Below are 14,625 nucleotides of genomic sequence, written 5' to 3' on the forward strand. Positions count from 1 at the left end.
ATCAGATACCAGCAGCTAATACTGAACAGTATCCAGTATCAGAAACATTGGATACCTCAGACATGTGCTTGCAACAATCTATCTTCTTATACAAGCAAACAACTGACAAACGAAATATTGCTGGGCGGTAAATCTATGTGACATATATCTCGATATATTTTGATTCACTATGGATGTGAAATTGAAGCGTATATTTAGTTTGGCTGCACATGTATAGAAGATGCTAGAGTTTTCCTGCTTTCATATCCATCCATCTTCTAACTCTTCATTCAGCTAGAATCGCTCCTGGGCAGCATATAGCAGAACAGGTCAAGCTGGAAGGGATACCGGCCCAAGGAACAAGCACACTGAGACACACACACACACACACACACACACACACACACACACACACATGTAGGGTATACCTATCCTTATGGGGTCCGCTAAATCACTTCTATGGAAAAATGGTAATGCAAACTATGACAATCTTAACCCCCACCCTGCCCTAACCATAACCATAAGTAACCAAGCAAAATGCAAGCGTTTTTGCAACTTTTTCATAGCAGTCACAGATTTTTATAAAATAGAATTTTAACACGGAAAAAACGGATATTTATCACGTTATGGGGACATTGTGTTCGATTGCAAAAATGGTCCTTACAATGTCAAAATAACAGGTTTTCCTTACATTGTGGGGAAATTTAGTTCCCACAACGTAACATATACATAGCACACATACACACAGGTGCACAGAGACACAGACACACCGAAACATGCAAAACACAAATCAGAGATGCCACGTAGACTGACTGTAGGTCTTTAGACAGTTAGGAGGAAATCTGCATAGTACAGGGGAAACAGGCAAACTTCATATATATATGGGGGGGGGGGAGATTTACACCCCCTTCTCTGGAGGCATGGGGCAACAGGACAAAACAGTGAGCCAATAATGAGCTTCCGGTCCACCCACCTTTATAGATGGTAAGGCATGGGACTGTCCAAAGGTGCTCAATCATTCACAGTTACAGATCCACAACACAGTAACAGAGAACACATGCCACCTGGACAAAATACATGGAGACTTTGGAGAGCAAAGAAACTGCCTCTATCCATTAGTGCTCATTTTTCCTGTCTTTCCTTTCCTGACTCCTCTGCTCCTCATGATTTATACCTACCGGTATATTTCTGGATTTCTGCCATAGGTTCCCTTACTTGCAGAGACGTGTCTCTCTTGTTCTGTTAGTTCTGCACATCCAATCACGGAGACACCCCCCTGGGGCAAAAAAAAAAAGAATAACAAACAGAATGGAGAAGCGTTAATGCTTAACTAGAACATTCACACAGATTTCTGTGATGCTAGGGATCTGACTTAAATAAAGTTATTCGATAGGTGTCTTAGATCAGACATAAACAACGTAATACCTCAAAGCGCAGAAACAGTGGGGATGGGATTATAGATTTTTATTTAATATTCCTGCATTAACACGCAACAGAAGTACTTCAGAGGTTTTTCAAGTAACGGAAAGACCTGCTTATTTATTTGGGTCTCCACAGTTTCCCTCTTTGATGATGCTACTTAATAACAGCTATGCCCCGAGACTAAATTCAAGAAAAGCCAGTAATTCCCAAGAGCACACAGGCCAGTTCTGAAAAATGGCGGAAAGGAGATTAGACTGATTTATGGCATTGGAGGAGCCCAGAATGCATCACTATCCACATAATGCTGTCTAGTTTAAAAACAGAGATGATTCTATGCATCTCTTACAATAAAATAGATTAGAAACACAAACACCAACAAATGGACGTTACACACAATTTGTTCCAAGGCCCTCGTGACATTCACTTAAATTTCTGCTCATTTCAGGGTGGCCTCTTCATATTTCACTCATAGGTTTGCTGGGCTCGTCTCCGGACTCAGCCTTGTAACAGAGGGAATTGCGCCCTAAATCTCCTAGAATGTGATGGAAGCCCTCGCCGCCTCCCTTTTCACGTTTTTTTGAATTACATAATTTTTGTAAATATATGTCTTGCATGTGACAAGATGGGTGTGTCACTAAGATCCAAGGGCATTCATTGCGGTCTTGTGCCTTTCATTTTTATGCTGAAGAGGAATCATGACATTTAACTCGCGTTTATATCTACCATACTGTATACATGAATCTCTTTTTGACAGAAAGGATTTTTCTTTTTTTTCCAGTAACTCCGATTTGTATGTTATATATCATTAAACGTGCACTGAAATGCCAGGTACAGTTAGGTCTGCTAACCAATTGCTGCACGAAAATGCGTGGTAATTTTGTGGACTTCGTCAAAGAAAAATAATGCAATTAAACAAAAGACAAAGCATTCCAATCCGCTATGATTGGACAAAAACAATCTTGTGTAGTAATCTGCCATGTAGTTGATCGATTTACTGCAATGCCTCAGAATAATAGGACAGACTACATTGTATACCATTGGGTATGTTAACTGTAACTACACGAAAGGGAGCATTTATCTGTCTCTATTTATAGTCACCTCTCTGGTCTAAATTGTCAGTGGTTGATCTTTAAACATCATTTAAGGACAGTGCTTTCCCAAAGGATGTAGCTGTTTACATTCGGAGCAATCAAATATTTAATGGACGAAATAGAGAGAAGACCACGCTTTTACTGAAAATAAGCCTGACCAAGGTTTTAAGAACAACTGTTATCTGCCAAACGCTCATTAATAAAATGCTTGTAAACTGTTACTTTTTTCCTGGAAAACATTGCAACGTCATTGCCAGGAATCTGAATCCGTGAATGACCATGCAATCAGTAGATAACAGCCAACCTGACATACACTAATCTACGCTCCAATGAACTCACCTGTGTTATCTGATCCTTACAATCTGAGTGAACCATGATATTGTACCTTCAGAAAGCATTCATGCATTGATTATTTCTCATTTTGCTACTTTACAAGGTCATATTACAAATACGTTTGTGAGAAAAGGTTTTTGAACCAACTGCAATTATCTGGATTACTGCAAGACCAATAGAATCACCAAAAAAATTCCATGATCTGATCTTTATCTTTGTTGTAATAATAGGAAATAATGACGGCCTTACATTCAATTAGCAAAATCTTTTTGGCAATAACCAAATGCTTTCCGCAACTGCTGATCTGATCTGTGCAGTGGTTAGAAAGTAATTTGGCCCATTACTCCATACCAGCATTCCCATTCCCAACCCGGTCCTTGGGGAACCACAGTTGGCCCACATTTTTGCTCTCTCCGAGGTACCTGCCAGACAGTCCATATTTTAGTTCGAGAGCTGGGAGGGAGCAAAAACATGGACTGTCTGTTGGTCACCAAGGACACACAGACATATATCAAACTACTTCAGTTTATCAGTTTCCGTTTATTTTTATAACTCAGTAATTTAAAATTGAAAACCATCATTATAGTGATAGCATTATATTAAAAATAACATAGGAAAATGAAAATGATGTTAGGGCAGGTGTATTCCATTTTCATAATAGCTCATGCTAGAATGAGAATGAGGTCCACCTGTGTTGATCTGGAATCTATGCCTTCAACTGCCTCAGTGCAGAATAAATATTAAATACTGTTTGATGTCTCACAATTCAAAGAGTAGATAAAATAGTAGATAAAAGCTGCCAGTGGCACTTCGAATTGAAAGTGATTGGTGGCAGAAGGGGGGCGGCATGGTGGTGCAGTGGTTAGCACTGTTGCCTCACACCTCTGGGTCCCGGGTTCGAGTCTCCGCCTGGGTTACATGTGTGTGGAGTTTGCATGTTCTCCCCATGTCGTTGTGGGGTTTCCTCCGGGTACTCCGGTTTCCCCCCACAGTCCAAAAACATGCTGAGGCTAATTGGAGTTGCTAAATTGCCCCTAGGTGTGCATGTGTGAGTGAATGGTGTGTGAGTGTGCCCTGCGATTGGCTGGCCCCCCATCCTGGGTTGTTCCCTGCCTCGTGCCCATTGCTTCTGGGATAGGCCCTGGAACCACCGCGACCTAGTAGGATAAGCGGTTTGGAAAATGGATGGATGGATATACATACTGTATATACTGGATGGATGGATGGTGGGAGAAGAATACACAAAGATTGCCAAGATCAGTTCCAGGAGTGCACACTTAAGTCCTTCATAACAAAATAAGGTGTCACACTGAGAAGCTGCCAAGATCAGGCATAACCTCAAGCAACCCGACGAGGAGGGAGGCTGCAAGTGAAATAATTAAGAGGAAAGCTACATTGCGTTGTCACTGCATAATTCACCGCCTGACATGTGGAAACATTGTCCAGAGACCAATTTCTGCAACACTACACAGATTTCGGAAGAGTGGCACTGCTAAAGGCACTTGTGGGAAAAGACTATCATTAAGCCACACCTGGAGTTTGCTAGAAGCTATGAAATGTGCCATTTGGAAAGTCAACACTTGTTCGGATGAGTATTTACTGTATGTTCCAAGAGGACAATGGGCCAAAAAACACAGCCAACCCTACAAAGAAATGGCTCAAGCCAAGAAGGTCAATGTTCTGGAATTGCCGAGTAGAAGCTTGCATGTGAATCCCACTGAGAATCTGTGCTATGACCTAAAAGAGTCGACTGGAACTCTTTAATTTGGCAGAGCTGGAGAATAATTGCATGGAGAACCTCATTAAAAATGTGAATAAGCTCTTTTTTTAAAATCAGTAATGTGTTGCATTTTTTTCACCCATTCTCTAGCAAAATTTTGAAAAGTTTGAAGGGGATATATTCTCCTTTCTATTGGATCTGTACCACACAAAAAAAAAGAAAATCCCCAAACTTCAACCAAATATTAATGCAGATTAGCAATTAATTATGCATCGTTGCTGTAAAATTCCCATAAGCTGCTCTTATCACCTGTCACTGTACATCTGATGTCCAACATATCCCAGCATGAGATTAAAGTATGATTACGAATGGTCAGCATGCGTCATATTTACGATCGGCTTGACAGAGTGCAGTATGTATTTTTGTAAGCACCTTGTTGGTCTTTGATGCTGTACATTATTGTACATTTAACATTAGTGACTACAACAGTCTTACAGTAGTTAGAACACACTACAGCCACCCAATTTGGTCTGCTTGCTCTGTCAGAAACACTTAAGTGGTTCCATGACTATTAAAAGTACTTCACACAGTAAAATCAATAGTCAAGTCATGCTTGCAATATTATATGCTTAGGATGCAGCTGCTATTTATGACTAATACAGAAAAAAGCACATCTCTTGAGAGTCCTATTAAACAAAGTGTTAAACTGGAATTCACAGCCATTAAATATGCCCACAAACTATTTCTAAAATAAAATATTTCCAGCTTTAGTAATGGCACACTCTGCTAGCAGATTTTAACACACTGATCAGTCGCTTGGGACAGATTTTAAACTTAATTCAGGACAGTTTTATTCCTTATAATCAGTGATGTATACCCTTTTACTGTGTGAAGATCTGTCTAACTTTAAACAGGTATGGTAGATGTTTGTCCAGCTACTCCATCTATCCATCCATCCATTGTCCAAACCGCTTATCCTACTGGGTCGCGGGGGGTCCGGAGCCTATTCCGGAAGCAATGGGCACGAGGCAGGGAACAACCCAGGATGGGGGGCCAGCCCATTGCAGGGCACACTCACACACCATTCACTCACGCATGCATCCTATGGGCAATTTAGCAACTCCAGTTAGCCTCAGCATGTTTTGGGACTGTGGGGGGAAACCGGAGTACCCCACACACATGTGACCCAGGCGGAGACTCGAACCCGGGTCCCAGAGGTGTGAGGCAACAGTGCTAACCACTGCACCACCATGCCGCCCCTTTGTCCAGCTACTCTTTCTCTCTAATTATGCAGAAGAAGCATACCCAGAGGGGTTGAGGAGCCAGTTGACTTTGGACCTACAAAAGTTTTTTTTTTTCATGGACTCAGCTACAGAGGATTTTCCATCTTCTCCTTTTTGCCTTCTGATTATCCACACCTTTAAAATGACATCATACTTGCTCAGAGTCTCTCTGCATTGGTGTGATCTGTGTGCTTCTCAGGCTGTCAGTGGTATTTTCCCCTATGCTAAACAATGTAGGGCAACTATGTTTAAAAGGATGTCACATGGAAAGCATATTTAATCTGAGCTGAAAGCAGACATCAGTTTTAATAGGCAATTCCTTGGTTTTCAGCGTCAAAAATACAAAGAATTCTGGGCTAAATACGGATAACAACACAACAATGGTTCTGACACCAAACTCGGTTAATACAGATTAGATGTATGATATAGTATTTCTCTAGACATATGACTATATATAAAGGTCATTCACACCAATATGGCATTTCACAGAAGTGAGATCAACCACAGTGTACAGCAAGAGCTGTCAATTTACACTTGATGTATATATATATATGCATATTTATTTTTTAAATTCTGACCTTCTGATAATGACCCACTTTATTCTACTGTGAATGCTCTGTAAAGTTGGACTGCTATCAGTTCAGCTTCCAGTTCCTTATGAGCTTAAAATGTCAGTTCATAATAAATTATTCTAAACAAATTTCCAAAGGCCATGGAGAACATTATGATATGGATTTCGTATATCCTTAAATTATATGTGCCAAAAATCAAAACCTATTTTGAGAGGTTACTGGTGAAAATATTTTGACCTTACATGTTTTAGCATAAAGAGAGAGAGAGAGAAAACAACTATATACACACACTGTGCAGCACTTAAAAACTTTCAAAGGTTCATCCTAGATACCAGTAAACCAGAGAGAGAAGCATTTCTGACAACACAGAAGCTTAAAATTAAATATGAAGCTCGCACTGTACACTCAGTCCTGCCTCCTGACTACCTACATTTCAATATGAAATCTTTACCTTCCTTCTACCACAGAAATCACATATGTATATATCACAACTCAAGCAGGAAGTTGTACACAATAGCCACTGCACTATGCTATTTTAGATAGGCTGATCCATTTTTAAAGGGGCATCTGTGTGATTTTGCTGTGCTATCATGTTGTGCAGCAGTTCTAGATATAAACAAGGGCGTGGGAATGGACTACACACATGCTGATATGTAATGGAGAACTGTTGAGCTGTTTGCAGCCTAAGACAAGAGCAGAAATCATCTGATCAGAGACACTGGCAAAGAGAAGTCTGTACTGTAGCTGGAACCATGAATCTCACAGAAACATCTGCGGTGAGATACTTCCATCGCTAGGACGCAGTTGGTGGCGAAGAGTGTAATTCATTTGCGACAATGTGACCATTGGCACTGGACCATAGCAACCTTAGCGTGGGAGAGCCGTGGGCAGGCAGAAACGTGTAGAAAATAAAACCTAAGGCATGGAAACATTTCTTCATGTTTAACAAGTGGCTGGGTAAGTGTGAAGGTTTCACCGTGTGGAATAGGTTTAATTCCGAATGATCACTGCTGAACGACTACACAGTGCCGTTATCATCCTTGGCAGGTCTACAGTACAGATACTTAATGCATAACACAAGTCATAAAAAGACTAAGTCAACTCAAGGGGGGCCTTTGCTGTCTAAACATTAATACAGCAGCATTCTGACACACTTGAGAACCGAACAATCCCAGAATCTCAAGTCACTCTGTTACTCTGAAGCATTCAAAGCGGGTTATAGAAAGGTGAATAATACAAGCAAACAGAGGGAAAAAATGCAGGTGTCGTATGTGAGGGCCTTATTACATAAAAAAAAAAAATCAGATTACAGGGTTTTATTAAGGGCTGGGGATGCTGGTATTTGAATAAAGTAATTTAAATTCCAGCTCAGACTCCTACTGCTGAGAAACAGCCGGAATAAAACAGGAAGAAAAGCCAGATGGGAGGAATATTATGATTGATATCAACGGCATATTCTGTCAAATAAATAAATAAAATGGCTTTGTTACTAACAGCTAACACCAGACGAAATATGTCATGTATTAAATGAAAGCGTGATGTGAATTCTTTCACATTAATTTCGCACCTGCAACACTGACCTCTGCTCAGCTTCCCATTTGATGTGACCTTTTGTTGCATAATTGCACATCCGATGCCCTTATGACTGTGGTGGTCAGTAATAATATGTATACCTGGGAGCAATTTGAAAAAACAATGCTTTGCCAGCAGTTCCCCATGAGGGCGAGACGTCCATAAAGCAGCGGGTGATAATTCAGCACACGGCTTTCACTTTCAGGGCGTCTGCACGTACTTCCGTGAGCCTGTCACCTGGAAAGCGCTCCCATTTTGCAAATATATGCAGATCTAAAATTCTAAAAGACGGTGCATGTCTGCAGTAGAGGGTGACAGTAAAATCTAACAGGGTACAATGAAACAGAGTATAGCTTCAAAAAATGACTTTGGCGACAAAGGGACTGTCCTATTTTCATTCTCCGTCCGTTCGGTGGGAAGGGTCCATTAGTCGTAGGGACCCTGTAAAGAATGGTGAGCAGAAGACAGAGGTGGCCTGTCCTATTTTTTTGAATGTGCATTTTCATATCAAGTTTTTGCATTAAAAACATAATGAATACAGGGGTGGAACTTCAGAATTGTTGCTACTAGCCAACTATGAGCTAATGCTCAGTCTTTTGTACTCAATCTTCATCTAAATTACTCACCTCAGGCAAGTAGGTGAGCTTAATTTCCATCTCTAAACATATAAGAGTTTGCACTGCAAAGGACTGGCATCCCATCCAGGGTGTCCCCCCTGCCTCATACTCCGAAATCCCTGGCATAGCCTCCAGGTCCCCCAAGACCCTGTACTAGACCAAAGGTTCCAAGATAGAGGGTTTGCTGACTGTTGAAGAGAATCTCACCTGACCAGGAGGGTTAGATTATTAAACCACTTTTAATTTACAAGGTAAAAAAATAATGCTGAAGACTCAGTAATCAGTTGACCGAAATGTATTCTGAGGCATTTTACGCTCCAGGGCTAGATTTAATTAGTTGCACTGGGGGTGTGAAAACACATTCATATACAGGTCTCACAAAGCAATACGTGTGGCAAGTAATTTCTATGCTAAAATGCACTTCTTTCTTACATCAATGGGTCAACAATATGTACTACAGAAGTAGCCTTTCATAATTTATTTTGAGTTGCATCACAGAGTATTGTTATTCACAGTTGGAAAAAAAAATGACTTAATTTTTGTCAAAATTTCACCAAATACTTTTTGAGGAGCCCCAACATGGCTGAGGCTCATTGGAACATCGGAAATGGGAGGGAAATTGGTGCGGGAACGACATGGCAAGGCGGCTAAGGGAAAGTCCATTGTCCAGGAAATCTTAGACTGAAGTAGCACAATGCAAAAGAAAAGAACTAAACTTCAGCCCCGCCGCTGGTTGCCATGTCTTGTGCAAGAATAGCATTTAAAACACTTGACAGCAATGCTCCGTTTGTCTCCTGTGGTTCTATTCATTCGGGGGCATATTCAGAGGCTCCACAATGAGGCTGGCCTAAATTCAGCAGAGGAGAGCAGCACCTTTAGAAATTGTGCTGACACAAACTGATATTCGCTGAACAATGATTTATGCCTGCGCCGCGGCTCTGGCTGTCCGCTGACAAGCTGAAACCTTATTTACAGCGCATGCTGCTCGACTCAGGAGTGACCGGACCATATCTTGGAGTGGCAAATGGCTAGAATTCCCACACCGGCTGGAATAAAAATTTTGCCTTTCCAATTTAATGTTCAAAATGAGCAGGACACTGGATCAAGACCAAGCACATAGAGCGTCTACCTAAATGCTTGCTAATATAATGATATACATGCATAAGAGTGTTTTGAAAAAAGGGTAAGTGATATGCCTGATAATATTGGTATTAATTATAATGTCAATTCAAGCATTAATCCTTACCATAATCTTGTACTTATCACTGGATTGGATTATGCTATGTGCCTATCTGATTGCAGGAAAATGGATTTGAACACTTTTCTACCAGAAATTAATAGCTGGACATTTATAGATGATCACCGACAGACCTCTGACCCCACTGCTGGTGGGGAATGTGAGATCCATCCTCTCAGTACCACACAAAAGGTTTGCTGCTCTGAAGATCAATTGATGACAGATTTCATGTTCTATTTCCAAGTGTTACAAAAATTAAATCTAAAGTGTCTACTGAAAAATGCATATAATTAGGATAGTTTGAAGTCACTCCAAAGGATACACATACCCACTGGGGATGGAGCATCCACCCAGATTTGATACATAAGCATTTCTTATGAAAGTGTAACAGCCATCATGTCACATGGTCTTATATTAAGGCTATGTGCTATTTATATACATATGTATTATTAACAAAGATGTAGCTGGGACGCCCCCAATGGCAACCCAAGGTCTACCGACGCACGCTTCAGCCTACGGCGAAGATCTGGGTCACATTTCCTCTGTGCTACAATATCTGTCAGTGGCGAGTGGCGAGGAGGACCAGACAACACTGAATTGGCTTTTTGCCCCACCAGGAGATATAAATGAAGTGGGTTCTGGCAACGTTTATCACACTAAAGTGACGTCTACTGTTCATTGGCTACCGGGAAGGCTGTGGGCGGGGCTGAGTGATAAGCGCTCATCTCCAAGCATGTGAAGATCCTCAATGAAGCCTGCAACCCATACAGAGACAGGTTAGTGAGGCATGTATAAATGTATAGCACACTCCAGGATTGGGAGTAAAGAAACAGATAAGGGGTCAGCTAGAGCAGAAGTGGAATACAACAGAACATCTATGTGGAGCCTGCAGGTCCTCTGTACTTTCCCCATGCCCTGAATGTGACAGCTGACTATGACTGTAAAAGCAGGACTCTGTTAAAAAACATCTCAATTTAGCCTTTGATGTCTTGAAAACCTTATGAATAAATATATAAATTCATAGGGACGCAACGGTCCACCAGTGAGCCGTCATGCACCAGCAGGGGGCGATCAGTACCACGCAGACTGGTTTCCACGTAGTTGGCTACAAAGTGTGCCAACAGGACACGGTTGGCAGCTGCTAATTGCCCCAACCTGGGGCAGGGAGTGTCTTCCACAGTGCAGCTGGGCAGAACGTCAGGGAGGGAAGAAGGATAAGCAAGTTGCTTATGCCCTCTCTGCCCTCAAAAAAAGACAGCCTGGAGCATATACACCCTGAAGGAACTGCCATTATATTGAGTTTTAGGATAAACTTTTGGAAAATATCGTCATCATTCGTCAATAAGTGAGCCTTCAGCAAACAGACCCATTGCTCTACCACTCTGCCTCTCTTTGAATCAGGACTCAATAGATGACACAGCATGACATCACACTTAGTGTGCAATGGCAGCAGCCAATGACAGTCGTTTCAGGTTAGGCTTCCGTTCCTGTGGCTTTTTCGGGGAAACTGGTGCCAGGGACACACCAGTTGTCACACTCTCCCACCTTTCTGGTGACATCACCCATTGTAGAGATCACAGCATGGTTTACACTGAAATCACAAAACACAATATGTTAATGGAATTTGGAGGCCTAGGGAGAACTCTAGTTTTCTGACCAACAACTTGCCCTTAAAAAGTTGAGGCATCATTCTTTGTAGGGAAATGAGTGGCTTTTCTATAATTCGATTCAGTGACTCAGACGTATATTGTCTTAGAATTAGAAGACAAAATGTTGGGGAAGGCCAGGACTGAGACAGTGATACATTTCATTTACTTTTGAGCCAGTGCCGTCCTGTGGTAGGGCACCTCACCGACATTCGAAATGTCGTAGAGGTCTTGGTGGAAAGAAGCTGTCAACTAGGGAAGGGGTGGGGTGGTTGTATTAAATAACTAATGAATGGTTAAATTTGGTCTGACTCTGTTAGCCAGATGAGTCCTGTGGCAACTGGTAGCAACACTCCTGTATGGAGCTAAAAGCTGGAGAACTGCATGAAGATGTTATCTATCCTCATCTGTCCCCACAAACATCTAAACCGTCCCCCTCATCCCCACATGCACCAAAACCACCCCCACCCAGTCACTGCAGGTACCAAAACCACCCCCACCCCCTCCCCACATGTATCAAAACCATCCCCCCCTCATCTCCACATGCACCAAAACCATCCCCACCCTGTCACTGCAGGTACCTAAACCACCCCCACCCTATCACCGCAGGTACCAAAACCACCCCACCCAGTCACTGCAGGTACCAAAACCACCCCCACCCCCTCCCCACATGTATCAAAACCATCCCCACCTTGTCCCCACATGTACCAAAACCATCCCCACCCTGTCCCCACATGTACCAAAACCATCCCCACCCTGTCCCCACATGTACCAAAACCACCCAACCCTGTCACTGCAGGTACCAAAACCACCCCCACCCTATCACTGCAGGTACCAAAACCACCCCACCCCGTCACTGCAGGTACCAAAACCACCCCACCCTGTCACTGCAGGTACCAAAACCACCCCCACCCTATCACTGCAGGTATCAAAACCACCCCCACCCCATCACTGCAGGTACCAAAACCACCCCAACCCTGTCACTGCAGGTACCAAAACCACCCCCACTGCGTCACTGCAGGTACCAAAACCACCCCACCCCATCACTGCAGGTACCAAAACCACCTCCACCCCATCACTGCAGGTACCAAAACCACCTCCACCCCATCACTGCAGGTACCAAAACCACCCCCACTCCATCCTCGCATGCACCAAAACACCAACAGTGCATTGTAAAATTAAAAATATCCATATTGACCTTTAAATATCTTAATTATTATATTACTCACTTAATGCTGCAATTAGGTATTGTTGGGGTGAGAAGAAACAATTTTACAGAACAAAAGGACTTATTAATAAAATGCTATAAGAACATGCATATATGAGCAATTTCATTACTGTTATCACAGTGTTACCATACATTCTATTACCATCCCTGCAGGAATACCATAAAGATCATCTCCATGCCTGCTGTTACTATGGGAATATAATTTTTTTTCCCCATTCCCACAGATCCTGAAGGTATTACCGTTTTCCCCATTCCCACGGATTTCTACAGTTTTACTGCTTTCCCCATTCCCACGGATCCAAGCAACATTACCATTTTCCCCATTCCCACGGATATTACAGCTATCCCCATTCCCTCAGATATTTGTGGTATTACCATTTTCCCCATTTCCATAGACCCCTATGATATTACCGCATTCCCCATTCCCACAGATATCCGCGGTATTACCATTTTCCCCATTTCCGTGGACCCCTATGATATTACCACATTCCCCATTCCCACAGATATCCACGGTATTACCGTTTTCCCCATTCCTGTGAATCTCCACAGTATTACCGCTTTCCCCATTCCTGTGAATCTCCACAGTATTACGGCTTTCCCCATTCCTGTGAATCTCCACAGTATTACCGCTTTCCCCATTCCTGTGAATCACCACATTATTACCGCTTTCCCCATTCCTGTGAATCTCCACAGTATTACCGCTTTCCCCATTCCTGTGAATCTCCACAGTATTACGGCTTTCCCCATTCCTGTGAATCTCCACAGTATTACCACTTTCCCCATTCCTGTGAATCTCCACAGTATTACCGCTTTCCCCATTCTCATGCAGCCCTCTACTACAAACTCTTCTCCTTACTGCTGCCCACAGCCCTTGTTGTGTGTTTTGTTCTGTCCTCCTCACAGCATGCTAGTCTTGCCATGGGCTTTGACAATAAAGATTTCACAAACAGGGTAGCACTTCACCTTGTACACACCTACTCCGGACTACTGTCAGCTTTCTCGGATGAGTTTATCACTGTGCTCCTCTCTCCCTTTGTCATGGTTTGAAAAGCTTAAAGGTTAGCCACAAGGCAATTTACTTATAGATTTTTTTGGTAGAATATCTGAAAGTAAACTTAAATATTAAGAGCGGCTGCACAATGTTGATACAAAAACATATGTGACACCTGTGACCATGGTACACAAAATTGTCAATGAACCTAATAGCTTTGAGAAACCACAGTCTTTAAATCTGGCTGTCAGTACAGTCGCTATTATATTTGTATCACATTATGTGCAAAGTACAAATCCCTGCGAGTGACACCGGGGGTGCTCTCCGCAGACGTAGTTTGACAGATGAAGGAAAACCCAGCAAGGCTACGGGGTTGCATTACTTGCCTTGTTGCCTGAAATGCACCTACGATGTACTGTGAAAATAAACAGCTTGGCTCACGGCCCCAAGGCTTCAGTTGTCTTTATGAATGCTGGATCACTGATTGATCGCCTTCGTCCTCGTCTCTGCTACGGCAAAAGCTGCGGCACCGTTTGCTGCCGCTGCTGATCCACCTGCATCACCCTGTGCTCAGGTGACCTCTGAATGCATTCTCCAAGACGTCAGATTTTCTGTAGTAAGTGGTGTGCTGATTACTTAATCATGACATCTGAAGGTACTTCATGCATTTCCTGGGTTGCCAGCTTTGGTCAGGCGACTGGAGTGGAATTTTCAGTTTGAGTCTGCAGACACATACACATGCATTTACATGACCGTAAGTTGTAAATAGTCTGAGTTTGCAAACTACTCCAACGCTTTAGATGTTGCTAATTTTAGGTTTATAATGGAATAATATAGATTTGCCATAAGATTTCTTGTGTGAGAGTCTGAAAGTGTGAGTGTCACGCCAGACGCGTGAGACTTGGCAACCCTGTATTTAGAAACTTTAAATACA

General features: G+C 42.4%; 1 protein-coding gene across 3 annotated transcripts in view; it reads right to left on the minus strand.

Annotated features, from left to right (window-relative positions):
• The window catches only part of LOC125715160 (leucine-rich repeat and fibronectin type-III domain-containing protein 2-like), a 75,273-nt gene that overhangs the window by 17,443 nt on the left and 43,205 nt on the right, over positions 1-14,625 (minus strand). For 2 of the 3 annotated variants that reach the window (XM_048986444.1, XM_048986445.1), the window contains one exon: positions 1,158-1,255. The exons of the other annotated variant lie outside the window; for it this stretch is intronic. The gene's annotated coding sequence lies outside the window, so the exon portion shown is untranslated. The remainder of the gene's footprint in view (positions 1-1,157; positions 1,256-14,625) is intronic. 3 annotated transcript variants of the gene reach the window in all.

This window comes from Brienomyrus brachyistius, chromosome 19 (genome assembly GCF_023856365.1).
Source record: "Brienomyrus brachyistius isolate T26 chromosome 19, BBRACH_0.4, whole genome shotgun sequence".
In the NCBI taxonomy this organism is placed as follows: Eukaryota; Metazoa; Chordata; class Actinopteri; order Osteoglossiformes; family Mormyridae; genus Brienomyrus; species Brienomyrus brachyistius.